Here is a 9,130-nt window from a genome sequence, read left to right as displayed (position 1 = left end):
ACCATCCCAGTGTAGCCTACGGTGTTTTAGCGATGGGATTTATAGTTCTTTGAAGTGAGCCGGATCTGTGGGATCCGTTCCTTTCAAAGAGCCGTTCAAAATACTGGCTCATTTGAGTTACTAGTTACTTTGTAGAATTTATTATAATTTCAAATAAATTCAACCCTATATAGGCCTACATTTATTTCTGACATAGGCCTACATAGGTACATACCTGCCATTTGAAAATAGCCGATTTACAAGCTCACAATGCGTTGCAGCTTGTAGATTGGCTATTTTCTAAAGATTTTTTCTAAATTGTATTAATTGGAAAACCTGTGAAAACGGGACATTCTGCATAATGAATGCTTTCTACTATTGGTAGGCTACTTTGTAGGCTACTTTAATTACATTTTGATACCAATACGTTTGTACTTTTACTCATTAACATTCCAAACTTCTACTTGTGGCAGAGTATTTCCACATTGATTGCAGTAGGCTATTGATATCTGTTACTCAAGTAAAGCAACTGGGTACTTTTCCCACCACTGTTCATTAGCAAGGAACGGCTCCCTCCCTGCTGTGAACCGGATCCAATCGTTCATTTCAAAGAGCCGTTCAAAAGACTCGATTCGTTCGGGAACGTCCCACCACCTCTACCGTGTTTCCACCCGGACAAGATAGAGGGGAGGACGGGAACCGTGTCCGTCCCTCTCTCTCGTAGCGTAAACAGAGCAGAGAGACTGAACGACCACTGTGTTATAAATACAATAATAGAGCTTTTCACTCACAAACCTTTGTGTCGGAGAGAGCGTCGTTGCACAACAGGCTGTGGAAAGAGTGTGTTTTCTACCAGGAGACATTCTTAGAGAAGGTATGTTGTTGTTGTTGTTTAAATTGGCACTGAAAATATATCGGTTCTGAAAAGCCACCTCGAGGCTGCTACTCGAAACTGGTAAATGAGAACAAAGCCTGTCCTTACCTTCACATGCAGACCTTTCTGTTGTAGGCTAATATGAGTAAAAAGCAGATCCATGAAAAGACTAAGCTTATTTCCACAGGAAACCATTAAAGTATCTCATATAACTTTGAATGACAGACGAATAGAACACAGTACTATGCAGTAGATATGTAAATAAAATAAAATGAGAGAAAAAAAAAGAAAACAGTAAGTCTAAACAAACAGTAAGTACAAAGAAGGGGAGGCTAGGGTTGGGCTAGGTTCGTTTTTTTACCAGTTGCGAACGGCTGCTGCCTTTAAGTGGTTTTTCAGGGTAATTTTAAAGGATGCTAGTGATCCACACTCCTTTATGGCCTTCGGTAAGGCTTTCCACATTTTGGTGGTATAGCAGAAAAAAGAGTTTGACCCTTTGTTGGTTTTAACTCTGGTTGCAGTTGTCGATCCTTTTAGTTGACCTTGTACCAGTGAACTGTACATTCATGAAACTGTAACTTTTCTTATGCAAACCTTTTCTACCAGGAGACATTCTTAGAGAAGGTACGTTGTTGTTGTTGTTGTTTAAATTGGCACTGAAAATATATATTGGTTCTGAAAAGCCACCACTACTGGTGGGGGGAGATTGATTGATCGAAGACTTTATTGTCAGTTTGCATAGGAAAAGGTACAGTTTCATGACGGTACAGTTCACTGGTACAAGGTCTACTAAAAGCAGATCCATGAAAAGACTAAGCTTATTTCCACAGGAAACCATTAAAGTATCTCATATAACATTGAATGTCAGACGAATAGAACACAGTACTATGCAGTAGATATGTAAATAAAATAAAATGAGAGAACAAAAAAAAGAAAACAGTAAGTCTAAACAAACAGTAAATATATACAAAGAAGGGGGAGGGGAGGGTTGGGCTAGGTTAGTTGCCAGACCCAGAGGGTCGGCCTACATAAGCAAATGTCGGTCTGTCTGTCCTGGTTTTCTATATAAAGGGTATATATGATGATGACATGATGATGACATGCCTACAAAAGGCAGACAAATGATGTCATAAATGATGATGACAGACAGGGGGTTGGCAGAACCGGGGTCTGGCAAAAACTGACAGACCCTCAGACCCTCTGGGTCGGCCTACAAAAGGCTTTGTGGCAAAGGTTGTCAGGCAAAGGTTTGCATTGTGTGTGACGTCAGGCCAGAGTTCTGGTCGACCATATAACCTGCCAGGTCAAACAATCTCTTTAACTTCAAACATAGACAGGGATAAGGAGAGAAGCCTATAGGTAGGTATTTGACAGACAGGGGGACAGCCTATAAAGGGACAGACAGCCTATAAATGTACCATTAAATTTATAGGCCCAGAGGGTTGGCAGAACCGGGGTCTGGCACAACCAGGTTGACCTGGTCTAGTTTTTTTTACCAGTTGTGAACGGCTGCTGCCTGTAAGTGTTTTTTTGGGGCAATTTTAAAGGATGCTAGTGATCCACACTCCTTTATGGCCTTCGGTAAGGCTTTCCACATTTTGGTGGTATAGCAGAAAAAAAAAGAGTTTGACCCTTTGCTGGTTTTAACTCTGGTTGCAGTTGTCGATCCCTTTAGTTGACCTTGTACCAGTGAACTGTACATTCATGAAACTCTACCTTTTCTTATGCAAACCTCCAATGAAGTATTGGATCAATCAAACAAGGTTATGAATGTAATGAATGGAACATTCATTACATGGTAAACAAAGTAAACCCATCTCAAAAATATATAATTAAGACATAGTGAAATTAGCAGATCTACAAGCTCACAAGGCATCGCTTCGTGCCACTTTGTGAGCTTGTAGATCGTCTATTTCCACTAGTATGGGTCCTGGGCAAAAAGTGGCAAACGTCTAATTCTTCTTTTGGGTTCTTGGGCTGAAAGGTTTGGAAACCACCGCTGTAAGTTGCATGTTTTGGTTAAGACCAAAGTCCATTACATTCTGACTCATCTTGTGTCCAAGTGGAGAGTTTGGCCTAAAGATGTTTAGGCCTAAAGTTTTCAAATGTTTTAGCCAAAAGATTAGCACAGATCTCCATGTCATCCTGGACTTTGCCTGAATGTTAAACCGGCGCCAGCCGAACCCCAACCAGGACCCAGGCCAGGACAGTCAGTAACCACGCAAAAGCCCCTTTTCCACTGACATGGTCCAACACCACACCACTCCACACCGCCCACTTGTGCCATGTTTTCCACTACAAGGACCTGGGTAGAGTGGTGTGGCTGTGCAGTGGTGTGATATGGATTTTATAAGTGGTTTCCCTCTAAATTCATGACGTCACATGCACATCATGTGCGTGCGCGCACGCACACGCATGTGTGCACGCATGCCTGCCGCTCGGTGCTAATACTGTATAACACAACATGTTTAATCTAATTATATTTCTTATTTAGTTACATTGTTAATTTGTTGTTTTTATTTTTGTTTCAATTCATGTATTTTCCTTTAGGTTTTATATAAAATAACTTTACATAGACTTTATAGACTCACCCACACACAGTAAAGTCTGCTAGCTCCTTTCGGAACCTCTCCCGAGTCCCTCCGCTATGCAGCTCTGACAAAATGAGTGATTTAAACTCATGATATGAAGAGTGAGGAGCTGCATAGCGGAGGGAGAGGTTCCGAAAGGAGCTAAAAATCTGCAAAGAATGCTAGGCGAGCATAGGCTATATGCTGGCCGCATATACAAGTGTATATGAGCCTGCCTACCAGAGTATTGTTATGCAAAGCAGATAGGTATAGGGGATTGAAGTGAAGTGTTGACCGAGCCGTCACACAACTTGATGACGTCACGTGTGTGCATGCGCGTGTGCGTGCATGTCGGGCGCGCGTGCGTACGTACAGCTTGATAAAAGTGGGCTCCAACATACACTCCAACATACACTGATGATTGTGCTGTCAAACAATGAAATGATATGGAATCTATGGGTTGTGGGGGTCCCTGCTTCATCTCTCTCTCAACTAAGGGGTCCTTGGCCTGAAAATGTTGAAGACCCCTGAACTAATAGCAAACAAAACCTTATATGGTCCAATTTTGGTCCTTTTTCTTTCTGTAGCAATGTGTTTCTGGAGGAAGACGTCAGACATCAAGGCAATTTCTACCTGATTATAGAGATATTAAAACATTTATATACGTTGTGAGATTATCCTAGATTAAATGGCCTTTCCTCTGGCGCCACCTTTTGGCCAAACTCTCCACCTTGACACAAGATGTGTCAAAATGTAACTGACAGATTGTCATGAAACTTGATCAATGCATTCATGCCTCCTGGGAGATGAACCCTAAACCAAGTGTTCTAATGACCTTGATCTTCTAGCGCCACCATCAGGTCAAAATAATGAAGGGCTGCTCGATTATGGCATGAATGGAACACAATTATTTTCGGTCAATATGATTATTTACTCCTTGAAACCAAATTGTTGACAAACACAATGGAGTGGTTTTATATCTTTGTTGTTGACCAAAAGGCTCTCTTTCCATCATCTTGGCTCAGATCAGAACTAAACATCTCACAGGTTAACTGAGATTGAGTTTGGCTTTTTAGGTTTTTTAGTGAGTGAAAACAGCCATACTTTGATCACTCCCCTCACCCAGGTCAACAAAGGCTGCTTACAGTATGTGATCAATTACCATCTCTCATCCCCACTTGTTAGTTTGGGGATGTATTTTGTATCACAGCCCAGTTTTTGAACCCACAATCAATCGTATCCTACGCTTCCTCTGTTTTACATGAAACCATTTCTAAAATGCATGACACATCAAAGTCTGTGCAGCCCTACAGTAAAGGGTGGAGGGTATAATTGTTGGTGGGGTTGGTCATAGAAGGAAACATGTTTGCAGAAACATTCAAAGCAGATTGTCTACTTTCACCTTATTCACATTATGACACCACTAGGTGAGAGGTTATTAAAGTCCTTGTTGAATTGCTTCATTTCAGACCAGAGTGTGGAGTCCAGACTGCAGGTGAAGATGAACGCTCCAGACTCAGCCAGGGCCGTTTCTATTAAACAGGAGGAGCTTGAAGATCAGCCACACTTCAGTAAGTTTAACCACTTGAACCCTAGCATCGCTGTATGCAGGGGGAACATGTGCTGAAAATAGTGGATCGACAAGCTCACAACTTGTCGAGTAGGGGTGGGCAATATAATCGATATGGCAATACATTGCGATAGTTTATTTGCCAATACTGTATTGATACTTCAGGCTGTAGAATCGCAATACTTTGAGGAAAATATGATATGTTCCCATGCATAGAAATCCCGTCCTGACACTCCGCTGCCTCTAGATGTCGCTGTAATATAGTAGCTACTTCCCCTTCTCACGGTTCAGTGAGTGAGGTCTCTCGAGAAAATGGCTGCAAACGACGAAAACAACAACATTAGAGCAGCGCCTTCAGATTATAAAGCTGATATATCACAATAGTATCGCAGTAGTATCGCAAAATATCTTGATACTATTGCATCGTGACCCAAGTATCGTGATATGTATTGCATTGCGAGATTCTTGCCAATATCCACCCCTATTGTCGAGTATTTTGTTTCAATAGTATTTCATAATTTCATAATTGAAATAAATATTTGCTGTAACAACACAACACAACAAGCATTTAGTTTCAAAATCATCCTAAAGCGTGGTGTTGATTCAAGCGGTGTCAACTAAGCGCGATGTAGCTTCGGTATTCACCATGGGCCATTGAATATAGCATTTCTATCCAAAAATGGCAGAGGAGAATTTCCCTTTTTTTCTCTTTTTTTTTTTTTTTTTTACTATTTTTAAAGAAAAATAATAATAATAATTCTTTAAATATCTGATCTACAAGCTCACAAACTGTCCATGTTGTTTGGCTATTTGAAGTATTTTAAAATGTGTTTCAAAATATTAAAAAGTTATGGTCTGCAGTCAGTAGCTCTGTCGCCTCACAGCTAGAAGGTCCTGGTTTCGCGTGGGGGGCGTGTTCTCTCTTCCGTGTCATCAGTGCCAACACCACCATCAGTGCCCCAAGGTGGGGTTGTGTGGAGTTTGCATGTTTTCCCCGTGTCTCCTAGGGTAGATACCCCCACAAAAACATGCAGTAATCCTGGTCTCTATAATGCCTCCACCTGGCCAGCCCGGGTCGCCTGATGGAGGGGAAAGAAACTGGTTGGAATTACGTGTTCCAACCAGGGTAGCGCCCCCTGTCAGGTGATAAGAAGCGGCGTGATCACTCTTCATGCACTGAAGGAAGCGTGAGCTCAGTTCGGGGCTCTCCCCAGGTTGGCAGAGGGAGAGCAGAGCCCAGGATTACAGCTTAGGCAATTAGCTCTTCGCTAAGCCCCTCCCCAAAAGCGATTGTCCAAAACTAGCTTAACTGGCAACTTGCGATGGCAAGCTTCCATCAGCAGTGCTAGCTGTCAATGTTATTTCACCAGCTCACACACAGTTTGCAACACAATAGAAAGAATAGGAGTATAAAGGCATTTTAATCCGATTGGTCACCATTTAAAAACAAAAAAAAGGTTTGAATGTATCAGAGTGCAGTACACCTCCCAACTGATGGGGTCTTGTAGTGAGAAAAATGTGAGAACATGGCCGCCGATCGGATTAAAATGCTTCTTATTAAACAATACGGATGAGTAATTGTGTACCATATTGTGACATCCCTGTGCCTTTAGTAAGCACTTTATTTTTTAAATCTGAGCGTTTGTGTAGACGTACGTGGCAAGTTGGCTAAACTGCTCACACCAGGTTGAGGTCGATCCATGATGGTTGTGAGATACGACTGAAGTGTTTCAGGGCTATTTAACATTTCCCAGTGTTTTTAGTTTATTGAAATAATGTCATGCACATTTTCCAGTGCATAGCCTACTACAGGCCTTGTTGACTAGATTTAGGAGAACAACATTATGATTATGGAATACTCGTTTGGTATCGCAATGCCCCAGTTTGGTATCGCGATGCCCCAGTTGCCTTAAAGTTAAAGCTCCAAACAGCCCAGAACAAACGAATTAGGGTTGTGCTTGGTCTTCCTCCTCGGGCCCTCCTTAACGATCATCACCACGAAAGCGTGGGGTGGTTCAAAGTAGCTGACAGAGTACAGCATCTTGCAATGGGCCTGGTGCACTAGATACACTACACCTCCAAGATACCCATGTACCTGACAAACTACTTCCTAAAGGTCAAGGATGTCCATGATCACAACTCCAGAGGCAGCTCCACCAATCATGTTCAACATAGATTTAACACTAAACAAGGCTGTAATTCGTTCTCCTGCTATATCACCAACTTATGGAACGCCCTTCCGCAAACCTTAAAGGAGAGCAAATCCCTAGCCTCCTTCAAAATTGGTATGAAAAGACCTTCAGGCGGCTGCTTCTCGTGACTTGTAAATAGACCCCCCATTTTTGATATACCCCCCTTTTTTCTGCTATAGTATTTGATGTTATGCTTTTTCTGCTTTTTAAATTGATGTTATCCTAGATAAAGTACTATGTTCTATCCGTCTGTCTTTCAATGTTATATGAGATACATAAAGTGTGATTCCTGTGGAAATGAGCCGAAAGCTTTCTAGGATCACCTTTTAGTTGACCTTGTACCAGTGATCTGTGCTGTCATGAAACTGTACTTTTTTTTATTGCAAAACTTATAAATTCTTCAATCAATCAATCATAAAATTCTGAAGCTTTTCCTCCTGAAACGAAAAATTGTGAAATGTGAAAAAGCTCATATAACCTGCAAGTCAATGCGTGAGAAGCAAAGCTTGCCAGCGCTCCTCTTTTAACTTGTTGCTAATGTGGTTAAAAAAAGAATTGTTTACAAAAATTGTGGGATAAAAAAAAGAATTAAAACAAACAAATTATGGGCTGTTGAATATCGCATATCTGTCCAAAATGGAAGAGAATAGAGGAGAGGAGATAGAGAGCATTTGTTTTGTCCATGCCTTATCCAAAAACATCTTTGCTTTATTATTATTCATTTTTTTACTATTTTGAAAAACATTTTGAAATCTATCTATAAATGTGACAAATCTCTGCGCGCGTGTCTGTCTGTAATCCGCGTATCTCGAGAACCGTTCATCCCACCGGCTTCAGATTCGGCACGCGCTTTCCCAGCCGCGGCGCGGAGTGCATTGCCGGGCCTCGACCCGACGCGCGGTTTTCCCGAACCGGTGCAAAACGTTCGGAATCTCCTTATGTGGAGCTGATTGTTGACATCAGGCTGTTCCGAAGGAAATCGGCGCAACCACTGACTCATTGTGACATCACTTCATAAAAGGCTCTGACATCACGTACGCCACATGAGTCAACAAATAATGCCATGGTTACGTATTGAATGTCAACAGCTCACGACGCGTCCCAACTGGCAAATGTTGCGCCCAAGGATAATGGATTTTGATTATCGCGATAATATCGTAAATAGCGATTTCTTTTGTCACAATAATCGTGATATGACATTTTCATATCGTTCCATACCTAGTGTGTACTCTGGTTGTATGTTTATTCTAACGCACCTTGGTTTACGAAAAGACCCGCCCCTGCCTGCCTCTGATAGGTCATTTTTCTTTGTGTTCTCCTGGTTCTCTGTGTGTTCGAGAATTAAGCTGTCATGTTGTTTTTTCTGCTCCTAGACATCCTGCACATGGTTGTGTGTAAAGAGGAGGATTCTCCTGAACAGGAGAGGAGCTCCAGTCTGCTTCAGGAGGAACCAGAGCCTTCACACATTAAGGAGGAACAGGATGAGCTACTTCAAAGACCAGAGGAGCCTGAGGGGTCAACGTCGACGTTACCAGCAGTGAAAAGTGAAGTCCATGATGAAGACATCTCTTTGCACCGTTGTGAAGTTGAAGTCGAGCTTGAATCTGACTGGGAGGAGACCAGTGGAGGTCAGTCAGTGTTAGACACTGGGACAGGACTTGCATGTGTGGGAAAAATAAACTGAGAGTTGGAATAAATGATGGTGATAAAAGATACAATTAAATCAGAAATATTAACATGGGAGCCGTAATTACTCATGATTTTATACTCACCAGTCTTCCTCTCCCTTCTGTCCCTACTCTCTCTCTCTCTCTCTCTCTCTCTCTCTCTCTCTCTCTCTCTCTCTCTCTCTCTCTCTCTCTCAGGAGACATAGGAGAAAAAACTTTTCACTGTAAAAATTGTGACAAGAGTTTCAATCACCCATCTGAACTGAAGAGACACCAC

The 9,130-nt window shown here is 41.9% G+C and overlaps 1 long non-coding RNA gene across 1 annotated transcript; it reads left to right on the top strand.

Moving 5' to 3' along the window:
* Positions 1-715: 715 nt before the first annotated feature.
* Positions 716-8,699, top strand: LOC308281053. Its single transcript, XR_013961808.1, has 3 exons — positions 716-853; positions 4,893-4,994; positions 8,559-8,699. It is a non-coding gene; the product is annotated as an uncharacterized lncRNA (long non-coding RNA).
* The last annotated feature ends 431 nt before the right edge of the window (positions 8,700-9,130 follow it).

Source organism: Nannobrachium achirus (assembly GCF_963921795.1).
Source record: "Nannobrachium achirus genome assembly, chromosome: 3".
NCBI lineage: Eukaryota > Metazoa > Chordata > Actinopteri > Myctophiformes > Myctophidae > Nannobrachium > Nannobrachium achirus.
This window is presented reverse-complemented; position numbering and strand designations above follow the sequence as displayed.